Genomic DNA, 21180 nt, shown 5'->3' on the forward strand with positions numbered 1-21180 from the left:
GGTGGAGCTCTTAAATACATGAAACCTCCAGGAAAAGTCGGGCCCGTTCTTCTGAAAAAGTCCTTCCCAGGCAAAGCGCACCTCTCCTGGGCACGAATAAAGCCCAAAGCCCATGGAGAAAATGACCCTGAAACCAAGCTCTTGAAAATGACAAAGTCCAAAAAAGTTGCGGTGCGTTCAGAGCTCCATGCTCTCGGACCTCACTGGGAAGCCCAGGGAGGGTGGACCGTCCTGGGCCAGAGTCATATTCGCCCGCCCTCCCTGGAGCTCATATTGGAGCAAAGACGGTCCTAAAACGGCCCTTCGGGCTTCTGTGGAGGAGACAAGCTCTTACAAATGACAGAGTCCACGATGTTGCTGTGGTCTCAAAGCTCCAGGGCCTTCAAGGCAGTGGACCAAGCCGGAGAGGCTGCACTCTGGCTGGGTGAGCGAGTTCAATCTCCGCCACGGCGGAGCTCTTAAAAACATGAAACCTCCAGGAAAAGACGGGCCCGTTCTTCTGAAAAAGTCCATCCCAGGCAAAGCGCACCTCTCCCGGGCACGAATAAAGCCCAAAGCCCGTGGAGAAAATGACCCTGAAGCCAAGCTCTTGAAAATGACAAAGTCCAAAAAAGTTGCGGTGCGTTCAGAGCTCCATGCTCTACGACCTCATTGGCCGTCCCAGGGAGGGTGCACCGTCCTGGGCAAGAGTCAGATTCCCCCGCCCTCCCTGGAGCTCTGTGTGGAGCAAAGACGGTCCTAAAACGTCCCTTCAGGCTTTTGTAGAGGAGGTGGAGAAGCCTTCCTGGGCACGAAGCAAGCTCAAACGCCCATGGCGGGCTTGACTCTGGAGTCAAATTCGAAAAAAATTGACCGAGTCCAAAAAGTTGCTGTGGGTTCAAAGCTCCATGCTCTACGACCTCCCTGGCTAGCCCAGGGAGGGTGCACCGTCCTGGGCCAGAGTCAGATTCGCCCGCCACCCGCTGGAGCTCCATCTGGAGAAAAGACGGTCCTGAAACGGACCTTCGGGGCTTTATCGGGGAAGGGAAGTAGAGCGGTGGAGGGCACGCACAACCCATGAACAGACCGTCGTGAGCCCCGCTCGGAGTCTCTCTGCGTGGGTATAAAAATACAGATTACACAGTGCGCTCGGTGGAGCTCTGGAAGTCCTGGTGGGAGACGGCCCCCAGGGGAAAAAAAAGCCCGGCCGGGGTGTGCTCTGGCTGGGGAGAGAAAGAATTCAATCTCCACCGCGGGGGTGGATCACTGCATGTACGAAACATCCAGGAAAATGACGGCTGCTGGTTTACTTCTCTAAGTGCTTCCCAGGAAGGGTGCAGCCTTCCTGGGCACGAATCGAATCCAAAGCCCCCATGGCGGGCATGACTCTGGAGTCAAAAGGTTGCTGTGGGTTCAGAGCTTCCATGGTATCAGACCTTTCTGGCCATCCCAGGGAGGGTGCGCCGTCCTGGTTCAGATTCAGATTCGCCCCCAACCCCTGGAGCTCCTTCTGGAGAAAAGATGGTCCTGAAACGGACCTTGGGGTCTTTATCGGGGAGGGGAAGTAATGCGGTGGAGGGCACACAGAACCCATTAACAGACCTCCGTGAGCCCCCCGCTCAGAGTCTCTCTGCTTGGGTATAAAAATCCAGATTACACAGTGCGCACGGTGGAGCTCTGGAAGTCCTGGTGGGACCCCCAGGGAAAAAAAATAAAAGCCCGGCCGGGGTACGCTCTGACTGGGGAGAGAAATAATTCAATCTCCAACCGCGGCGGTGGATCTCTGCATGTACGAAACCTCCAGGAAAATGACGGCTGCTGGTTTTCTTCTCTAAATGCATCCCAGGAAGGGTGCAGACTTCCTGGGCACAAATCAAGCTCAAAGTCCCCTTGGCGGGCCTGACTCTGGAGTCAAATTTGAAAAATTGACAGAGTCCAAAATGTTGCCGTGTGATCAGAGCTCCACGATCTCAGAACCTCCCTGGCCATCCCAGGGAGGGTGCGCCGTCCTGGGTCAGATTCAGATTCGCTCCCCACCCCTGGAGCTCCTTCTGGAGAAAAGACGGTCTTAAAACGGACCTTGGGGTCTTTATCGGGAAGGGGAAGTAGTGCGGTGGAGGGCACACAGAACCCATTAACAGACCTCCGTGAGCCCCCCGCTCAGAGTCTCTCTGCTTGGGTATAAAAATCCAGATTACACAGTGCGCACGGTGGAGCTCTGGAAGTCCTGGTGGGACCCCCAGGGAAAAAAATAAAAGCCCGGCCGGGGTACGCTCTGACTGGGGAGAGAAATAATTCAATCTCCACCGCGGCGGTGGATCTCTGCATGTACGAAACCTCCAGGAAAATGACGGCTGCTGGTTTTCTTCCCTAACTGCATCCCAGGAAGGGTGCAGACTTCCTGGGCACTAATCAAGCTCAAAGTCCCCTTGGCGGGCCTGACTCTGGAGTCAAATTTGAAAAATTGACAAGAGTCCAAAATGTTGCCGTGTGATCAGAGCTCCACGATCTCAGAACCTCCCTGGCCATCCCAGGGAGGGTGCGCCGTCCTGGGTCAGATTCAGATTCGCTCCACACCCCTGGAGCTCCTTCTGGAGAAAAGACGGTCCTAAAACGGACCTTGGGGTCTTTATCGGGAGAGGGGAAGTAGTGCGGTGGAGGGCACACAGAACCCATTAACAGACCACCATGAGCCCCCCGCTCAGAGTCTCTCTGCTTGGGTATAAAATCCAGATTACACAGTGCGCGCGGTGGAGCTCTGGAAGTCCTGGTGGGAGAGGGCCCCCAGGAAAAAAAAAAAGCCCGGTCATGTTGCGCTGGGGAGAGAAAGAATTCAATCACCACCGCGGCGGTGGATCTCTGCATGTACGAAACCTCCAGGAAAATGACGGCTGCTGGTTTTCTTCTCTAACTGCATCCCAGGAAGGGTGCAGACTTCCTGGGCACGAATCAAGCTCAAAGTCCCCTTGGCGGGCCTGACTCTGGAGTCAAATTTGAAAAAGTGAGAACCGTGGTGGTCAGACCGGGTTGGGAAACGATCTGACCCAGCCCAGATAAAGTGCACTCTGTGCGGGCGAGACTTCCAGGAAACGCGCGGGTCTGGTTTGGACACCCAGACTCTCCTCGGACAAGGTAACGGTAGACGGGCGCCTCCGGGTTGCCTGGGGCCCGGAGGGGTGCACCCTCTCCTTCGGGCCGTCGCTGTCAGGGTTGACTGGTCGATTGGAACTTTGGACGCGCCTGGGGACGGCCCCTGCCCGGTCGCGAGACCGCTATGGGCAGCTTGCTCCTCCCCGCTTTGCGCGTCGACTCGAGACGCGGCCTCCCTCCGGGGAAAGCAGGCCGCGTCGACCTCGGGAGACTCAGATGGCCCGTCTGAAAACGGATGTCCGCAGCGGTGACGTCGGGACCGTCGTCAGGCTTTGACGGTTGGCGGGGTTTCGTTGGGGGCCCCCCATCACGGCACAGAGCCTGACTTCGCCCCGCGCCTCCCACCCGCTTTGAAAAGCACCCTTCCCCGTTACGGCCTCGATCCAGAGGCCTACCACCCCCCCGCCCTCACGGGCGGACGGTTCCTCACGCGCCCTATGAGCGGCCGTGCCGCCTCGAGCCCAGGCCCGAGCGGAGCGAGACCCGTGTGTAGGAAACCCGCGCGTCGCAGGTTCGTCCGTCCCGGGGCTCCTTTGATCCCGGGCTAAAACAAAAACCATATGCTTGTCGAACCGTCGGTCTGGGTAAACGGCAAAACGACTCCAGGGGCTTGAGACACCCCTGGAGCGACGGAGGAAGGTGCACCTCCGAAAGAAAAATGAAATTACGGACAGTGTCCGATCGAATGAGGTCCACGGAACAGAGAACCGTGGTGGTCAGACCGGGTGGGGAAGCGGTCTGGCTCAGCCCAGATAAAATGCACTCTGTGCGGGCGAGACTTCCAGTAAACGCGGGGGCTGGTTTGGACACCCAGACTCACCGCCGGTGCCCTGGGCGTGCATCCAGTGTGTGAAGGTGCACCGTCCTGGGCGAGCAGAGGGTGAAAGACACACAACACTCCTCGTAAGAAAATGGACAGTGTCCAAGATCTTGCATGCAAACGAGAGCCCTGTGCTCGCAGACCCGACCGTGGCCTGCTCAAAGTCAGATCCGTACGCTTGATGGCGCTCCTGCTGGAGCAAAGACGGTCCGAACACGGACGCTAGGGGTGTTGTAGAGGAGGTGGGGGACCGTCGCCACACTCTTCTCGGACAAGGTTAACGGAAGACGGGCGCCTCCGGGTTGCCTGGGGCCCGGAGGGGCGCACCCTCTCCTTCGGGCCGTCACTGTCAGGGTTGCCTGGTCGATTGGAACTTTGGACGCGCCTGGGGACGGCCCCTGCCCGGTCGCGAGACCGCTTTGGGCAGCTTGCTCCTCCCCGCTCTGCGCGTCGACGCTAGACGCGGCCTCCCTCCGGGGAAAGCAGGCCGTGTCGACTCTCGGGAGACTCAGATGGCCCGTCTGAAACGAATGTCCGCGACGGCGGCGGCGGACGCGGGCGCGTGGAATTCGGAATCGGACGGTCGGGGTGGCCGACACCCCCCGGTCCAGTCTTCGAGCCCGACCTTCGCCCCGCTCCTCCCCGCCCGAAAAGCACCTTTCCCGGTTACGGCCTTGATCCAGAGGCCTCCCACCCTGGCCCCGCCTGACGGACGGTTCCTCACGCGCCCTATGAGCGGCCGTGCCGCCTCGAGCCCCAGGGCCGAGCGGAGCGAGACCCGTGTGTAGGAAACCCGCGCGTGGTGGTTCGCCGTCCGGGGTCGATCCCGAGGTAAAAAAAAAAAAAGTACCATACGCTTGTCGGTCTGGGTAAAGGGCGAAACGACTCCGGGGGCTTGACTCACCCCTGGAGCGACGGAGGAAGGTGCACCTCCGAAAACTTTTTGAAAACGGACACCGTCCGTTGCAGACGAACGAGATTCCCACAACGACCAACCTCCCTGGAAGACTCCCAGGGAGAGTGCCTCGGGTTCGGGCACGGTCAAATCCGTCCGCGTGACGGAGCTCCCTTCGGAGCGACGTCGGTCCTAAAACGGACCTTGGGGGTTTTGTCGAGGAGGGCGACAAACGCTCCCGCTCGGACAAGGTGACGGAGGGCGGGCGCCCACGGAGGAAAGGGCGAAGGAAAAAAAACGGACAGAGTCCAAAACGGTGCGGTCCACCCAGATTCCCACGTACGCGAGACTCTCCGGCTGGCAACCGGGGAGAGTGCCTAGGTGTCGGGCACGTACGAATCCGTCGGCGGTGACGGAGCTCCGGTCGGAGCAAAGACGGTCCTAAAACGGCCCTTCGGGGTTTTGTCGAGGAGGGGACAAGCGCCCTGCTCGGACAAGGTGAGAGAAGGCGGGCGGCCCGCGGAAGGAGGCAGGCAGGCGATCCTCCTAAAGAAACGGACAGAGTCCGAAACGGTGCGGTTCACCTGGGTCACCACGTACACGAGTCTCCCCGGCTGGCGACCGGGGAGAGTGCCTCTGTCTCGGGCACGTGAGAATCCGTCCCCGGCGACGGAGCTCCTGTCGGAGCAAAGACGGTCCTAAAACGGCCCTTCGGGGTTTTGTCGAGGAGGGGACAACGGCCCCGCTCGGACAAGGTATCGGAGAAAAGGCAACGGACGAGAAAAAAACGGGCGCCTCCGGGTTGCCCGGGGTCCGGAGGAGCGCTCCCCCTCCTCCGGGCCGTCACTTTCGGGGTAGCCTGGTCGATTGGAACTTTGGACGCGCCTGGGGACGGCCCCTGCCCGGTCGCGAGACCGCTTTGGGCAGCTTGCTCCTCCCCGCTCTGCGCGTCGACGCTAGACGCGGCCTCCCTCCGGGGAAAGCAGGCCGCGTCGACCTCGGGAGACTCAGATGGCCCGTCTGAAACGAATGTCCGCGACGGCGGCTGCGGACGCGGGCGCGTGGGTTCCGGAATCGGACGGTCGGGGTGGCCGACACCCCCCGGTCCAGTCTTCGAGACCGACCTACGCCTCGCTCCTCCCCGCCCGAAAAGCACCCTTCCCGGTTGTGGTTCTCCGAGTCGGGCAGTGGTTGGGTCAGGGTGGGGGTCCCTGCCCGGAGCTCTGGCTCTCTCACTCTGGGCAGAGGGTGTGGCGTCGTGGGGGTTCCAGGCCGGGTCCCTGGTTCCCTGAGGCGGGTATGAGGGTGGACCAAGGTGGGTGTCCACGGCCGGAGCTCTGGTTCTCCGAGCCGGGCAGAGGGTGTGGTGTTGTGGGGGTCCCAGGCCGGGTCCCTGGTTCCCTGAGGCGGGTATGAGGGTGGACCAAGGTGGGTGTCCACGGCCGGAGCTCTGGTTCTCCGAGTCGGGCGGAGGGTGGACCTAGGTGTGGGTCCCTGCCCGGAGCTCTGGTTCTCCGAGTCGGGTGAATCCCTGTCAGGAATTGGGGACTTCATCACATATGATGAAAAATCCCCAATTCTTTACAGGGATTCACCCGCTGAAAATGTCTAAGTCGAAAACAGCATCCCACCTGCAACTTATTTGACGGAGCTCTTTGTGGACAGTTTGATTTTATGCCAATTTTGCATAATTAATATCTGTAATGTACATCAGATCGTTGTGCTATATGACCCCAGAGTATGGAGCCCCAAGTCGGCTTGGTTCCCGAGTTACGCCCGGTCAGATATGGGACTTTGACCGGGTGTATCTCAGAAACCACGCCGACTTGGGGCTCCATACTCCGGGCATGGGGAGGCACCCTTGGGCCCCCCATGACCCCAGAGTATGGAGCCCCAAATCGGCTTGGTTCCTGAGTTATGCTCGGTCAGAGATGGGACTTTGACCGGGTGTATCTCGAAAACCACGCCGACTTGGAGCTCCATACTCCGGGCATGGGGAGGGCCCATAGGGCCCCTTCAGACCCCACCGTCCCCAGCTCCTGGGACATTCCGATTCCGAGATACGGCCACTTCCTGTCCAGGTTTGACCGGGCGTATCTCGGAAACCACGCCGAATTGGAGCTCCATACTCTGGGCACAGGGGGGTCTCCTCGAGCACCCCCCACGCCCAGAGTATGGAGCCCCAACTCGGCTTACTTTTATAGTTACGTCCGGTCAAAGTTCCAACTTTTGAGGTGGCGTATCTCTGGAGCCGAGCCGAGTCGGGCCTCCGAACTCTGGGGACGCGGGTCGCCCCCCCACGCCCAGAGTCTGGAGCCCCAAATCGTCCGGTTCCCGGAGCCGGGTAAACGGTGGGACTAACTGGGACTCTCTTAAGGTAGGGTTGACCAGAGTGCATTTGTTTGAACCGGTGTATCTCAGTGCTGAAGCCGAGTTGGGGCTCCATACTCTGGGCACGGGGGGGTCTCATAGTGGTCCCCCCACGCCCAGAGTATGGAGCCCCAACTCGGCTAACTTTTCGAGTTAGGTCCGGTCAAAGTTCCAACTTTGAGGTGGCACATCTCTGGAACCAAGCCGAGTTGGGGCTCCATACTCTGGGCACAGGGGGGTCTCATAGTGGTCCCCCCACGCCCAGAGTATGGAGCCCCAACTCGGCTAACTTTTCGAGTTAGGTCCGGTCAAAGTTCAGAATTTGAGGTGGCACATCTCCGGAACCAAGCCGATTTGGGGCTCCATACGCTGGGCACAGGGGGATGTCCTCGAGCACCCCCCACGCCCACAGTTTGGAGTCCCAACTCGGCTTACTTTTCGAGATACGCCCGGTCAAACCTGGACAGGAAGTGAGCGTATCTCGGGAACCGAGCCGAGTTGGGGCTCCATACGCTGGGCACAGGGGGGTGTCATCGAGCACCCCCCACGCCCGGAGCATGGAGCCCCAACTCGGCTTACTTTTCGAGTTAGGTCCGGTCAAAGTTCAGAATTTGAGGTGGCATATCTCTGGAGCCAAGCCGAGTTGGGGCTCCATACGCGGGGCACAGGGGGGTGTCCTCGAGCACCCCCCACGCCCAGAGTATGGAGCCCCAACTCGGCTTACTTTTCGAGTTAGGTCCGGTCAAAGTTCCAAATTTGAGGTGGCATATCTCTGGAACCAAGCCGAGTTGGGGCTCCGTACGCTGGGCACAGGGGGGTGTCCTCGAGCACCCCCCACGCCCAGAGTTTGGAGTCCCAACTCGGCTTACTTTTCGAGATACGCCCGATCAAACCTGGACAGGAAGTGACCGTATCTCGGGAACCGAGCAGAGTCCGGCCCCCTTACGCCCGGTGTCGGGGGGTCTCGTCGTACTCCCCCCACCCCCAGAGTCCGGAGCCCCAACTCGGCCTCCTCTCCGAGTTACGCCCGGTCGAATCCGGACAGGAAGTGGCCGTATCTCGGGACCGGGAGGTCCCCGGGGTTCGAGACGGCGGGAGAAGTAGGGTCCCCCGGGGTCCCCTCACCACCCGCCGTCCCCGGCCTCTGGGACCCCCCGGTCCCGAGATAGGCCCGGTAACGCGCGAGGGACTTTTTGAAAAAGCGGCCCGTATCTCGGGAAGGGGAGGTCCCAGAGTCTCGCCCTTTCGGGGGTCGGGGGATCCCTCCGGGCCCCCTCTGACCCAGCCTCCCCGGGCCCCTGGGACCTTTCCTTCCGAGGCGCGCGCCGTCCCGTCGGGCCACTTTTCTCCGGGACCGGGGGGCACCGGAGCTCCGGGGCGGGCTCGTCGGAAGGGGCCCACCGAGACCCTACTTTGACCCGAGTTTGGAGTCTCTAGGCGGCCGGGTCCCCGAGCCACAGCCGCCCAAAGTCGGTGCCCTTTTCCCGGTCCGAAAAACGCCTCAGAGTCCAAAACCTGCAGTGGGCCGGGACTTCCGGGGCCCCTGAGGCTCTGGCGGCGGTCCCGGGAAGGTTCACCTTTCTCGGGCACGGTCAGGTCGCCCCCCGCGGTCCCGGGAGTCCCGTCGGAGACGTGGGTGTCAGCCACGAGCGCAGCGTGGTGGGGAAATTTTTTGTTTTTCGCGAATATCTCGACAAGCACGCGGCGAAAAAATTCCAAACTCGGGTCGCTCGTAGGGCTCGAGGGGGCCTATCCAACGAGCCCACCCACGTCCCCGAGGGCCGTCGGGCCAGGGAGTTACGCCCGGTCAAAGGCGCACCTTTACGGGCTTATATCTCGGGAACCCCCGGCCCAATATTCCCCAAACTCTAATAGATCGTAGTGCCGGACGAGGCCTTTCGAAAGAGCCCACCCCCGAGGTCCAACTCGCCCGGGTCCCCGAGTTACAGCCGTCCAAAGTCGGGGGTCCCAGCGAACGGCGATCCCGTAGGGGGCGCTCCCGAGGCCCGTCACTCCAGGGTTCGAGCAAGGGCCCTACTGGGACCCCCTCACCCGAATTTGAGCTCTCTGGGTCTTCGCGTTCCCGAGATACGGGCGATTTTGTTCCGAGGCCGTGACGTCATCGGCGGCCGCCATTTTGAAGCGCGCCCGGTGGTTTTCGGCCGATATCTCCGCGAAAACACCACCAAAATTCACCAAACCGGTACCGTTTTGTTCGTCTCGACTAGACGCTTCCAACGAGCTCGGTGCCCGCCGAATCCGTCGAGTTTTCGCCGAGATATTCGCGTTTTTCGCTTTCGCGGCGCTGTATCTCGGGCCCCCGGGGGCCCCCGGAGCTGCGGGTGGTCTCGTTGGAAAGCTCTCGTCCCGCTCTAAACACGATAAAAATTTGGCGTCGATCGGACGCGGCTTCGCCGAGTTACGGCCGTTTAAAGCCGTTTGCAGTGGGTTACCATCCTGCAAACTGCAGGCGCTCGTCGGCGGCCCGCCCGCGGGCCGAGCTCGGTGCTTCATACCCGGCTTAAAGCGCCCAGCCCCGCGGTTCTGGAGGAACTGCCGGAGCAAAGGGTGTCCTGCAACGAGCCATTTGGGTTATGGGGAGAAGGGGAGTGTGTGTGTGTGTGTGTGTGTGTGTGTGCGCGCGCGCTTGCCCCCCTTTCTCCCTGGGAGCGTGGCTTGGCCCTGGGGGCTCGTCTCTCCACGGAGGTCTCTCGCCCGCCCCGGGTGGCTCGATCCCTGGGCACGGCTCGGTCCTCCTCGGTGGGGTTGGCTGAGCTCCAGAGCCGAGCTCGCTCCAAAACCTAAGTGCCAAACGTTGGCGGTGACCGGAAGACCCAGGCGCTCGGTCCTTCCCGACCAGCCCCGAAGAGGTCGGTCCGTCCTGGGCCAGACGCAGGTTCGCCCGCCGCCCCGGGTGCCTCGTCTGGAGCCGAGACGGTCCTAAAACTGACCACAGGGGTTGTATGGCGAGGGAGTGTGGTGGAGGCACACACACACACACACACACACACACACACACACACACACACACACACACACACACACCACCACCACCCTCGGAGGGCCTCCAGGAGCAATCCAATCCAAGCCCAGCCAGGAGGCACTCTGGGTGGGATAAAATCTGAATTGTGCCAGTGCCATGGAGCTCTGGAGGGAGAGGGCCTCCAGGAGCAATCCAAGCCCAGCCCAGGTGGCACTCTGGTTGGGTGGGATAAAATCTGAATTTTGCCAGTGCCATGGAGCTCTGGAGGGACAGGGCCTCCAGGAGCAATCCAAGCCCAGCCAGGTGGCACTCTGGTTGGGTGGGATAAAATCTGAATTTTGCCAGTGCCATGGAGCTCTGGAGGGAGAGGGCCTCCAGGAGCAATCCAAGCCCAGCCCAGGTGGCACTCTGGTTGGGTGGGATAAAATCTGAATTTTGCCAGTGCCATGGAGCTCTGGAGGGACAGGGCCTCCAGGAGCAATCCAAGCCCAGCCAGGAGGCACTCTGGTTGGGTGGGATAAAATCTGAATTTTGCCAGTGCCATGGAGCTCTGGAGGGAGAGGGCCTCCAGGAGCAATCCAAGCCCAGCCCAGGTGGCACTCTGGTTGGGTGGGATAAAATCTGAATTTTGCCAGTGCCATGGAGCTCTGGAGGGACAGGGCCTCCAGGAGCAATCCAAGCCCAGCCAGGTGGCACTCTGGTTGGGTGGGATAAAATCTGAATTTTGCCAGTGCCATGGAGCTCTGGAGGGAGAGGGCCTCCAGGAGCAATCCAAGCCCAGCCCAGGTGGCACTCTGGTTGGGTGGGATAAAATCTGAATTTTGCCAGTGCCATGGAGCTCTGGAGGGACAGGGCCTCCAGGAGCAATCCAAGCCCAGCCAGGTGGCACTCTGGTTGGGTGGGATAAAATCTGAATTTTGCCAGTGCCATGGAGCTCTGGAGGGAGAGGGCCTCCAGGAGCAATCCAAGCCCAGCCCAGGTGGCACTCTGGTTGGGTGGGATAAAATCTGAATTTTGCCAGTGCCATGGAGCTCTGGAGGGACAGGGCCTCCAGGAGCAATCCAAGCCCAGCCAGGTGGCACTCTGGTTGGGTGGGATAAAATCTGAATTTTGCCAGTGCCATGGAGCTCTGGAGGGAGAGGGCCTCCAGGAGCAATCCAAGCCCAGCCCAGGTGGCACTCTGGTTGGGTGGGATAAAATCTGAATTTTGCCAGTGCCATGGAGCTCTGGAGGGAGAGGGCCTCCAGGAGCAATCCAAGCCCAGCCCAGGTGGCACTCTGGTTGGGTGGGATAAAATCTGAATTTTGCCAGTGCCATGGAGCTCTGGAGGGACAGGGCCTCCAGGAGCAATCCAAGCCCAGCCCAGGTGGCACTCTGGTTGGGTGGGATAAAATCTGAATTTTGCCAGTGCCATGGAGCTCTGGAGGGAGAGGGCCTCCAGGAGCAATCCAAGCCCAGCCCAGGTGGCACTCTGGTTGGGTGGGATAAAATCTGAATTTTGCCAGTGCCATGGAGCTCTGGAGGGAGAGGGCCTCCAGGAGCAATCCAAGCCCAGCCCAGGTGGCACTCTGGTTGGGTGGGATAAAATCTGAATTTTGCCAGTGCCATGGAGCCCTGGAGGGAGAGGGCCTCCAGGAGCAATCCAAGCCCAGCCCAGGTGGCACTCTGGTTGGGTGGGATAAAATCTGAATTTTGCCAGTGCCATGGAGCCCTGGAGGGAGAGGGCCTCCGGGAGCAATCCAAGCCCAGCCAGGTGGCACCCTGGCTGGGGAGGGAGGTTGAAAATGACCGAGTTGGATCACTGGGAGTCCTGAGCACCAGGGCCCCTTCAAGGCAGAGAGCAAAGCCAGAGAGACTGCACTCTGGCTGGGGAGTAACTGGAAAAAACATGAAACATCCAGGAAGAGACGGGCTGATTTTCTAAAAATCTGAATCCCAGGTGAGGTGCAGCTCTCCTGGGCACGAATAAAAGCTCAAATGCCAGGCTTTAAACATGACAGAGTCCACGATGTTGCTGTGGTCTCAAAGCTCCAGGACCTTCAGGGCAGTGGACCAAGCCGTAGAGGTTGCACTCTGGCTGGGTGAGCGAGTTCAATCTCCGCCAAGGTGGAGCTCTTAAAACCATGAAACCTCCAGGAAAAGACGGGCTGATTTTCCTCTAATGTCCATCCCAGGGTGGGTGCATCTCTCCTGGGCACGAATAAAGCTCAAACGCCCACGGTGGAATGCCGAGCTTTAAAAATGACAGAGTCCACGATGTTGCTGTGGACTGAAAGCTCCAGGGCCTTCAAGGCAGTGGACCAAGCCGTAGAGGTTGCACTCTGGCTGGGTGAGCGAGTTTAATCTCCGCCACGGTGGAGCTCTTAAAACCATGAAACCTCCAGGAAAAGACGGTCTGATTTTCCTCTAAAGTCCATCCCAGGGTGGGTGCATCTCTCCTGGGCACGAATAAAGCCCAAAGCCCATGGAGAAAATGACCCTGAAGCCAAGCTCTTGAAAATGACAAAGTCCAAAAAAGTTGCGGTGCGTTCAGAGCTCCATGCTCTACGACCTCATTGGCCGTCCCAGGGAGGGTGCACCGTCCTGGGCAAGAGTCAGATTCTCCCGCCCTCCCTGGAGCTCCGTGTGGAGCAAAGACGGTCCTAAAACGTCCCTTTGGGCTTCTGTAGAGGAGACAAACTCTTTTGAATGACAAAGTCCACGATGTTGCTGTGGTCTCAAAGCTCCAGGGCCTTCAAGGCAGTGGACCAAAACGGAGAGGTTGCACTCTGGCTGGGTGAGCGAGTTCAATCTCCGCCACGGTGGAGCTCTTAAAAACATGAAACCTCCAGGAAAAGACGGGCTGATTTTCCTCTAATGTCCATCCCAGGGTGGGTGCATCTCTCCTGGGCACGAATAAAGCTCAAACGCCCACGGTGGAATGCCGAGCTTTAAAAATGTCAGAGTCCACGATGTTGCTGTGGACTGAAAGCTCCAGGGCCTTCAAGGCAGTGGACCAAGCCGTAGAGGTTGCACTCTGGCTGGGTGAGCGAGTTCAATCTCCGCCACGGTGGAGCTCTTAAAACCATGAAACCTCCAGGAAAAGACGGTCTGATTTTCCTCTAATGTCCATCCCAGGGTGGGTGCACCTCTCCTGGGCACGAATAAAGCCCAAAGCCCATGGAGAAAATGACCCTGAAACCAAGCTCTTGAAAATGACAAAGTCCAAAAAAGTTGCGGTGCTTTCAGAGCTCCATGCTCTCGGACCTCACTGGGAAGCCCAGGGAGGGTGGACCGTCCTGGGCAAGAGTCAGATTCGCCCGCCCTCCCTGGAGCTCCGTATGGAGCAAAGACGGTCCTAAAACGTCCCTTTGGGCTTCTGTAGAGGAGACAAGCTCTTTCAAATGACAGAGTCCACGATGTTGCTGTGGTCTGAAAGCTCCAGGGCCTTCAAGGCAGTGGACCAAGCCGGAGAGGTTGCACTCTGGCTGGGTGAGCGAGTTCAATCTCCGCCACGGTGGAGCTCTTAAAACCATGAAACCTCCAGGAAAAGACGGTCTGATTTTCCTCTAATGTCCATCCCAGGGTGGGTGCACCTCTCCTGGGCACGAATAAAGCCCAAAGCCCATGGAGAAAATGACCCTGAAACCAAGCTCTCGAAAATGACAAAGTCCAAAAAAGTTGCGGCTCTTTCAGAGCTCCATGCTCTCGGACCTCACTGGGAAGCCCAGGGAGGGTGGACCGTCCTGGGCAAGAGTCAGATTCGCCCGCCCTCCCTGGAGCTCCGTATGGAGCAAAGACGGTCCTAAAACGTCCCTTTGGGCTTCTGTAGAGGAGACAAGCTCTTTCAAATGACAGAGTCCACGATGTTGCTGTGGTCTGAAAGCTCCAGGGCCTTCAAGGCAGTGGACCAAGCCGGAGAGGTTGCACTCTGGCTGGGTGAGCGAGTTCAATCTCCGCCACGGTGGAGCTCTTAAAACCATGAAACCTCCAGGAAAAGACGGTCTGATTTTCCTCTAATGTCCATCCCAGGGTGGGTGCACCTCTCCTGGGCACGAATAAAGCCCAAAGCCCATGGAGAAAATGACCCTGAAACCAAGCTCTCGAAAATGACAAAGTCCAAAAAAGTTGCGGCTCTTTCAGAGCTCCATGCTCTCGGACCTCACTGGGAAGCCCAGGGAGGGTGGACCGTCCTGGGCAAGAGTCAGATTCGCCCGCCCTCCCTGGAGCTCCGTATGGAGCAAAGACGGTCTTAAAACGTCCCTTTGGGCTTCTGTAGAGGAGACAAGCTCTTTCAAATGACAGAGTCCACGATGTTGCTGTGGTCTGACAGCTCCAGGGCCTTCAAGGCAGTGGACCAAGCCGGAGAGGTTGCACTCTGGCTGGGTGAGGGAGTTCAATCTCCGCCAAGGTGGAGCTCTTAAAACCATGAAACCTCCAGGAAAAGACGGGCTGATTTTCCTCTAATGTCCATCCCAGGGTCGGTGCATCTCTCCTGGACACGAATAAAGCCCAAAGCCCATGGAGAAAATGACCCTGAAGCCAAGCTCTCGAAAATGACAAAGTCCAAAAAGTTGCGGTGCGTTCAGAGCTCCATGCTCTAAGACCTCATTGGCCGACCCAGGGAGGGTGCACCGTCCTGGGCAAGAGTCAGATTCGCCCGCCCTCCCTGGAGCTCCGTATGGAGCAAAGACGGTCCTAAAACGTCCCTTTGGGCTTCTGTAGAGGAGACAAGCTCTTTCAAATGACAGAGTCCACGATGTTGCTGTGGTCTGAAAGCTCCAGGGCCTTCAAGGCAGTGGACCAAGCCGGAGAGGTTGCACTCTGGCTGGGTGAGCGAGTTCAATCTCCGCCAAGGTGGAGCTCTTAAAACCATGAAACCTCCAGGAAAAGACGGGCTGATTTTCCTCTAATGTCCATCCCAGGGTGGGTGCATCTCTCCTGGACACGAATAAATGCCCAAAGCCCATGGAGAAAATGACCCTGAAGCCAAGCTCTCGAAAATGACAAAGTCCAAAAAGTTGCGGTGCGTTCAGAGCTCCATGCTCTAAGACCTCATTGGCCGACCCAGGGAGGGTGCACCGTCCTGGGCAAGAGTCAGATTCGCCCGCCCTCCCTGGAGCTCCGTGTGGAGCAAAGACGGTCTTAAAACGTCCCTTCGGGCTTCTGTAGAGGAGACAAGCTCTTACAAATGACAGAGTCCACGATGTTGCTGTGGTCTGAAAGCTCCAGGGCCTTCAAGGCAGTGGACCAAGCCGGAGAGGTTGCACTCTGGCTGGGTGAGCGAGTTCAATCTCCGCCAAGGTGGAGCTCTTAAAACCATGAAACCTCCAGGAAAAGACGGGCTAATTTTCCTCTAATGTCCATCCCAGGGTGGGTGCATCTCTCCTGGACACGAATAAAGCCCAAAGCCCATGGAGAAAATGACCCTGAAGCCAAGCTCTCGAAAATGACAAAGTCCAAAAAGTTGCGGTGCGTTCAGAGCTCCATGCTCTAAGACCTCATTGGCCGACCCAGGGAGGGTGCACCGTCCTGGGCAAGAGTCAGATTCGCCCGCCCTCCCTGGAGCTCCGTATGGAGCAAAGACGGTCCTAAAACGTCCCTTTGGGCTTCTGTAGAGGAGACAAGCTCTTACAAATGACAGAGTCCACGATGTTGCTGTGGTCTGAAAGCTCCAGGGCCTTCAAGGCAGTGGACCAAGCCGGAGAGGTTGCACTCTGGCTGGGTGAGCGAGTTCAATCTCCGCCAAGGTGGAGCTCTTAAAACCATGAAACCTCCAGGAAAAGACGGGCTGATTTTCCTCTAATGTCCATCCCAGGGTGGGTGCATCTCTCCTGGGCACGAATAAAGCTCAAACGCCCACGGTGGAATGCCGAGCTTTAAAAATGACAGAGTCCACGATGTTGCTGTGGACTGAAAGCTCCAGGGCCTTCAAGGCAGTGGACCAAGCCGGAGAGGTTGCACTCTGGCTGGGTGAGCGAGTTCAATCTCCGCCACGGTGGAGCTCTTAAATACATGAAACCTCCAGGAAAAGTCGGGCCCGTTCTTCTGAAAAAGTCCTTCCCAGGCAAAGCGCACCTCTCCTGGGCACGAATAAAGCCCAAAGCCCATGGAGAAAATGACCCTGAAACCAAGCTCTTGAAAATGACAAAGTCCAAAAAAGTTGCGGTGCGTTCAGAGCTCCATGCTCTCGGACCTCACTGGGAAGCCCAGGGAGGGTGGACCGTCCTGGGCCAGAGTCATATTCGCCCGCCCTCCCTGGAGCTCATATTGGAGCAAAGACGGTCCTAAAACGGCCCTTCGGGCTTCTGTGGAGGAGACAAGCTCTTACAAATGACAGAGTCCACGATGTTGCTGTGGTCTCAAAGCTCCAGGGCCTTCAAGGCAGTGGACCAAGCCGGAGAGGCTGCACTCTGGCTGGGTGAGCGAGTTCAATCTCCGCCACGGCGGAGCTCTTAAAAACATGAAACCTCCAGGAAAAGACGGGCCCGTTCTTCTGAAAAAGTCCATCCCAGGCAAAGCGCACCTCTCCCGGGCACGAATAAAGCCCAAAGCCCGTGGAGAAAATGACCCTGAAGCCAAGCTCTTGAAAATGACAAAGTCCAAAAAAGTTGCGGTGCGTTCAGAGCTCCATGCTCTACGACCTCATTGGCCGTCCCAGGGAGGGTGCACCGTCCTGGGCAAGAGTCAGATTCCCCCGCCCTCCCTGGAGCTCTGTGTGGAGCAAAGACGGTCCTAAAACGTCCCTTCAGGCTTTTGTAGAGGAGGTGGAGAAGCCTTCCTGGGCACGAAGCAAGCTCAAACGCCCATGGCGGGCTTGACTCTGGAGTCAAATTCGAAAAAAATTGACCGAGTCCAAAAAGTTGCTGTGGGTTCAAAGCTCCATGCTCTACGACCTCCCTGGCTAGCCCAGGGAGGGTGCACCGTCCTGGGCCAGAGTCAGATTCGCCCGCCACCCGCTGGAGCTCCATCTGGAGAAAAGACGGTCCTGAAACGGACCTTCGGGGCTTTATCGGGGAAGGGAAGTAGAGCGGTGGAGGGCACGCACAACCCATGAACAGACCGTCGTGAGCCCCGCTCGGAGTCTCTCTGCGTGGGTATAAAAATACAGATTACACAGTGCGCTCGGTGGAGCTCTGGAAGTCCTGGTGGGAGACGGCCCCCAGGGGAAAAAAAAGCCCGGCCGGGGTGTGCTCTGGCTGGGGAGAGAAAGAATTCAATCTCCACCGCGGGGGTGGATCACTGCATGTACGAAACATCCAGGAAAATGACGGCTGCTGGTTTACTTCTCTAAGTGCTTCCCAGGAAGGGTGCAGCCTTCCTGGGCACGAATCGAATCCAAAGCCCCCATGGCGGGCATGACTCTGGAGTCAAAAGGTTGCTGTGGGTTCAGAGCTTCCATGGTATCAGACCTTTCTGGCCATCCCAGGGAGGGTGCGCCGTCCTGGTTCAGATTCAGATTCGCCCCCAACCCCTGGAGCTCCTTCTGGAGAAAAGATGGTCCTGAAACGGACCTTGGGGTCTTTATCGGGGAGGGGAAGTAATGCGGTGGAGGGCACACAGAACCCATTAACAGACCTCCGTGAGCCCCCCGCTCAGAGTCTCTCTGCTTGGGTATAAAAATCCAGATTACACAGTGCGCACGGTGGAGCTCTGGAAGTCCTGGTGGGACCCCCAGGGAAAAAAAATAAAAGCCCGGCCGGGGTACGCTCTGACTGGGGAGAGAAATAATTCAATCTCCAACCGCGGCGGTGGATCTCTGCATGTACGAAACCTCCAGGAAAATGACGGCTGCTGGTTTTCTTCTCTAAATGCATCCCAGGAAGGGTGCAGACTTCCTGGGCACAAATCAAGCTCAAAGTCCCCTTGGCGGGCCTGACTCTGGAGTCAAATTTGAAAAATTGACAGAGTCCAAAATGTTGCCGTGTGATCAGAGCTCCACGATCTCAGAACCTCCCTGGCCATCCCAGGGAGGGTGCGCCGTCCTGGGTCAGATTCAGATTCGCTCCCCACCCCTGGAGCTCCTTCTGGAGAAAAGACGGTCTTAAAACGGACCTTGGGGTCTTTATCGGGAAGGGGAAGTAGTGCGGTGGAGGGCACACAGAACCCATTAACAGACCTCCGTGAGCCCCCCGCTCAGAGTCTCTCTGCTTGGGTATAAAAATCCAGATTACACAGTGCGCACGGTGGAGCTCTGGAAGTCCTGGTGGGACCCCCAGGGAAAAAAATAAAAGCCCGGCCGGGGTACGCTCTGACTGGGGAGAGAAATAATTCAATCTCCACCGCGGCGGTGGATCTCTGCATGTACGAAACCTCCAGGAAAATGACGGCTGCTGGTTTTCTTCCCTAACTGCATCCCAGGAAGGGTGCAGACTTCCTGGGCACTAATCAAGCTCAAAGTCCCCTTGGCGGGCCTGACTCTGGAGTCAAATTTGAAAAATTGACAAGAGTCCAAAATGTTGCCGTGTGATCAGAGCTCCACGATCTCAGAACCTCCCTGGCCATCCCAGGGAGGGTGCGCCGTCCTGGGTCAGATTCAGATTCGCTCCACACCCCTGGAGCTCCTTCTGGAGAAAAGACGGTCCTAAAACGGACCTTGGGGTCTTTATCGGGAGAGGGGAAGTAGTGCGGTGGAGGGCACACAGAACCCATTAACAGACCACCATGAGCCCCCCGCTCAGAGTCTCTCTGCTTGGGTATAAAATCCAGATTACACAGTGCGCGCGGTGGAGCTCTGGAAGTCCTGGTGGGAGAGGGCCCCCAGGAAAAAAAAAAAGCCCGGTCATGTTGCGCTGGGGAGAGAAAGAATTCAATCACCACCGCGGCGGTGGATCTCTGCATGTACGAAACCTCCAGGAAAATGACGGCTGCTGGTTTTCTTCTCTAACTGCATCCCAGGAAGGGTGCAGACTTCCTGGGCACGAATCAAGCTCAAAGTCCCCTTGGCGGGCCTGACTCTGGAGTCAAATTTGAAAAAGTGAGAACCGTGGTGGTCAGACCGGGTTGGGAAACGATCTGACCCAGCCCAGATAAAGTGCACTCTGTGCGGGCGAGACTTCCAGGAAACGCGCGGGTCTGGTTTGGACACCCAGACTCTCCTCGGACAAGGTAACGGTAGACGGGCGCCTCCGGGTTGCCTGGGGCCCGGAGGGGTGCACCCTCTCCTTCGGGCCGTCGCTGTCAGGGTTGACTGGTCGATTGGAACTTTGGACGCGCCTGGGGACGGCCCCTGCCCGGTCGCGAGACCGCTATGGGCAGCTTGCTCCTCCCCGCTTTGCGCGTCGACTCGAGACGCGGCCTCCCTCCGGGGAAAGCAGGCCGCGTCGACCTCGGGAGACTCAGATGGCCCGTCTGAAAACGGATGTCCGCAGCGGTGACGTCGGGACCGTCGTCAGGCTTTGACGGTTGGCGGGGTTTCGTTGGGGGCCCCCCATCACGGCACAGAGCCTGACTTCGCCCCGCGCCTCCCACCCGCTTTGAAAAGCACCCTTCCCCGTTACGGCCTCGATCCAGAGGCCTACCACCCCCCCGCCCTCACGGGCGGACGGTTCCTCACGCGCCCTATGAGCGGCCGTGCCGCCTCGAGCCCAGGCCCGAGCGGAGCGAGACCCGTGTGTAGGAAACCCGCGCGTCGCAGGTTCGTCCGTCCCGGGGCTCCTTTGATCCCGGGCTAAAACAAAAACCATATGCTTGTCGAACCGTCGGTCTGGGTAAACGGCAAAACGACTCCAGGGGCTTGAGACACCCCTGGAGCGACGGAGGAAGGTGCACCTCCGAAAGAAAAATGAAATTACGGACAGTGTCCGATCGAATGAGGTCCACGGAACAGAGAACCGTGGTGGTCAGACCGGGTGGGGAAGCGGTCTGGCTCAGCCCAGATAAAATGCACTCTGTGCGGGCGAGACTTCCAGTAAACGCGGGGGCTGGTTTGGACACCCAGACTCACCGCCGGTGCCCTGGGCGTGCATCCAGTGTGTGAAGGTGCACCGTCCTGGGCGAGCAGAGGGTGAAAGACACACAACACTCCTCGTAAGAAAATGGACAGTGTCCAAGATCTTGCATGCAAACGAGAGCCCTGTGCTCGCAGACCCGACCGTGGCCTGCTCAAAGTCAGATCCGTACGCTTGATGGCGCTCCTGCTGGAGCAAAGACGGTCCGAACACGGACGCTAGGGGTGTTGTAGAGGAGGTGGGGGACCGTCGCCACACTCTTCTCGGACAAGGTTAACGGAAGACGGGCGCCTCCGGGTTGCCTGGGGCCCGGAGGGGCGCACCCTCTCCTTCGGGCCGTCACTGTCAGGGTTGCCTGGTCGATTGGAACTTTGGACGCGCCTGGGGACGGCCCCTGCCCGGTCGCGAGACCGCTTTGGGCAGCTTGCTCCTCCCCGCTCTGCGCGTCGACGCTAGACGCGGCCTCCCTCCGGGGAAAGCAGGCCGTGTCGACTCTCGGGAGACTCAGATGGCCCGTCTGAAACGAATGTCCGCGACGGCGGCGGCGGACGCGGGCGCGTGGAATTCGGAATCGGACGGTCGGGGTGGCCGACACCCCCCGGTCCAGTCTTCGAGCCCGACCTTCGCCCCGCTCCTCCCCGCCCGAAAAGCACCTTTCCCGGTTACGGCCTTGATCCAGAGGCCTCCCACCCTGGCCCCGCCTGACGGACGGTTCCTCACGCGCCCTATGAGCGGCCGTGCCGCCTCGAGCCCCAGGGCCGAGCGGAGCGAGACCCGTGTGTAGGAAACCCGCGCGTGGTGGTTCGCCGTCCGGGGTCGATCCCGAGGTAAAAAAAAAAAAAGTACCATACGCTTGTCGGTCTGGGTAAAGGGCGAAACGACTCCGGGGGCTTGACTCACCCCTGGAGCGACGGAGGAAGGTGCACCTCCGAAAACTTTTTGAAAACGGACACCGTCCGTTGCAGACGAACGAGATTCCCACAACGACCAACCTCCCTGGAAGACTCCCAGGGAGAGTGCCTCGGGTTCGGGCACGGTCAAATCCGTCCGCGTG

The sequence above is a fragment of the Siphateles boraxobius genome, unplaced genomic scaffold, assembly GCF_051911475.1.
Source record: "Siphateles boraxobius isolate OS27281-9 unplaced genomic scaffold, OSU_SipBor_1 245, whole genome shotgun sequence".
Lineage (NCBI taxonomy): Eukaryota > Metazoa > Chordata > Actinopteri > Cypriniformes > Leuciscidae > Siphateles > Siphateles boraxobius.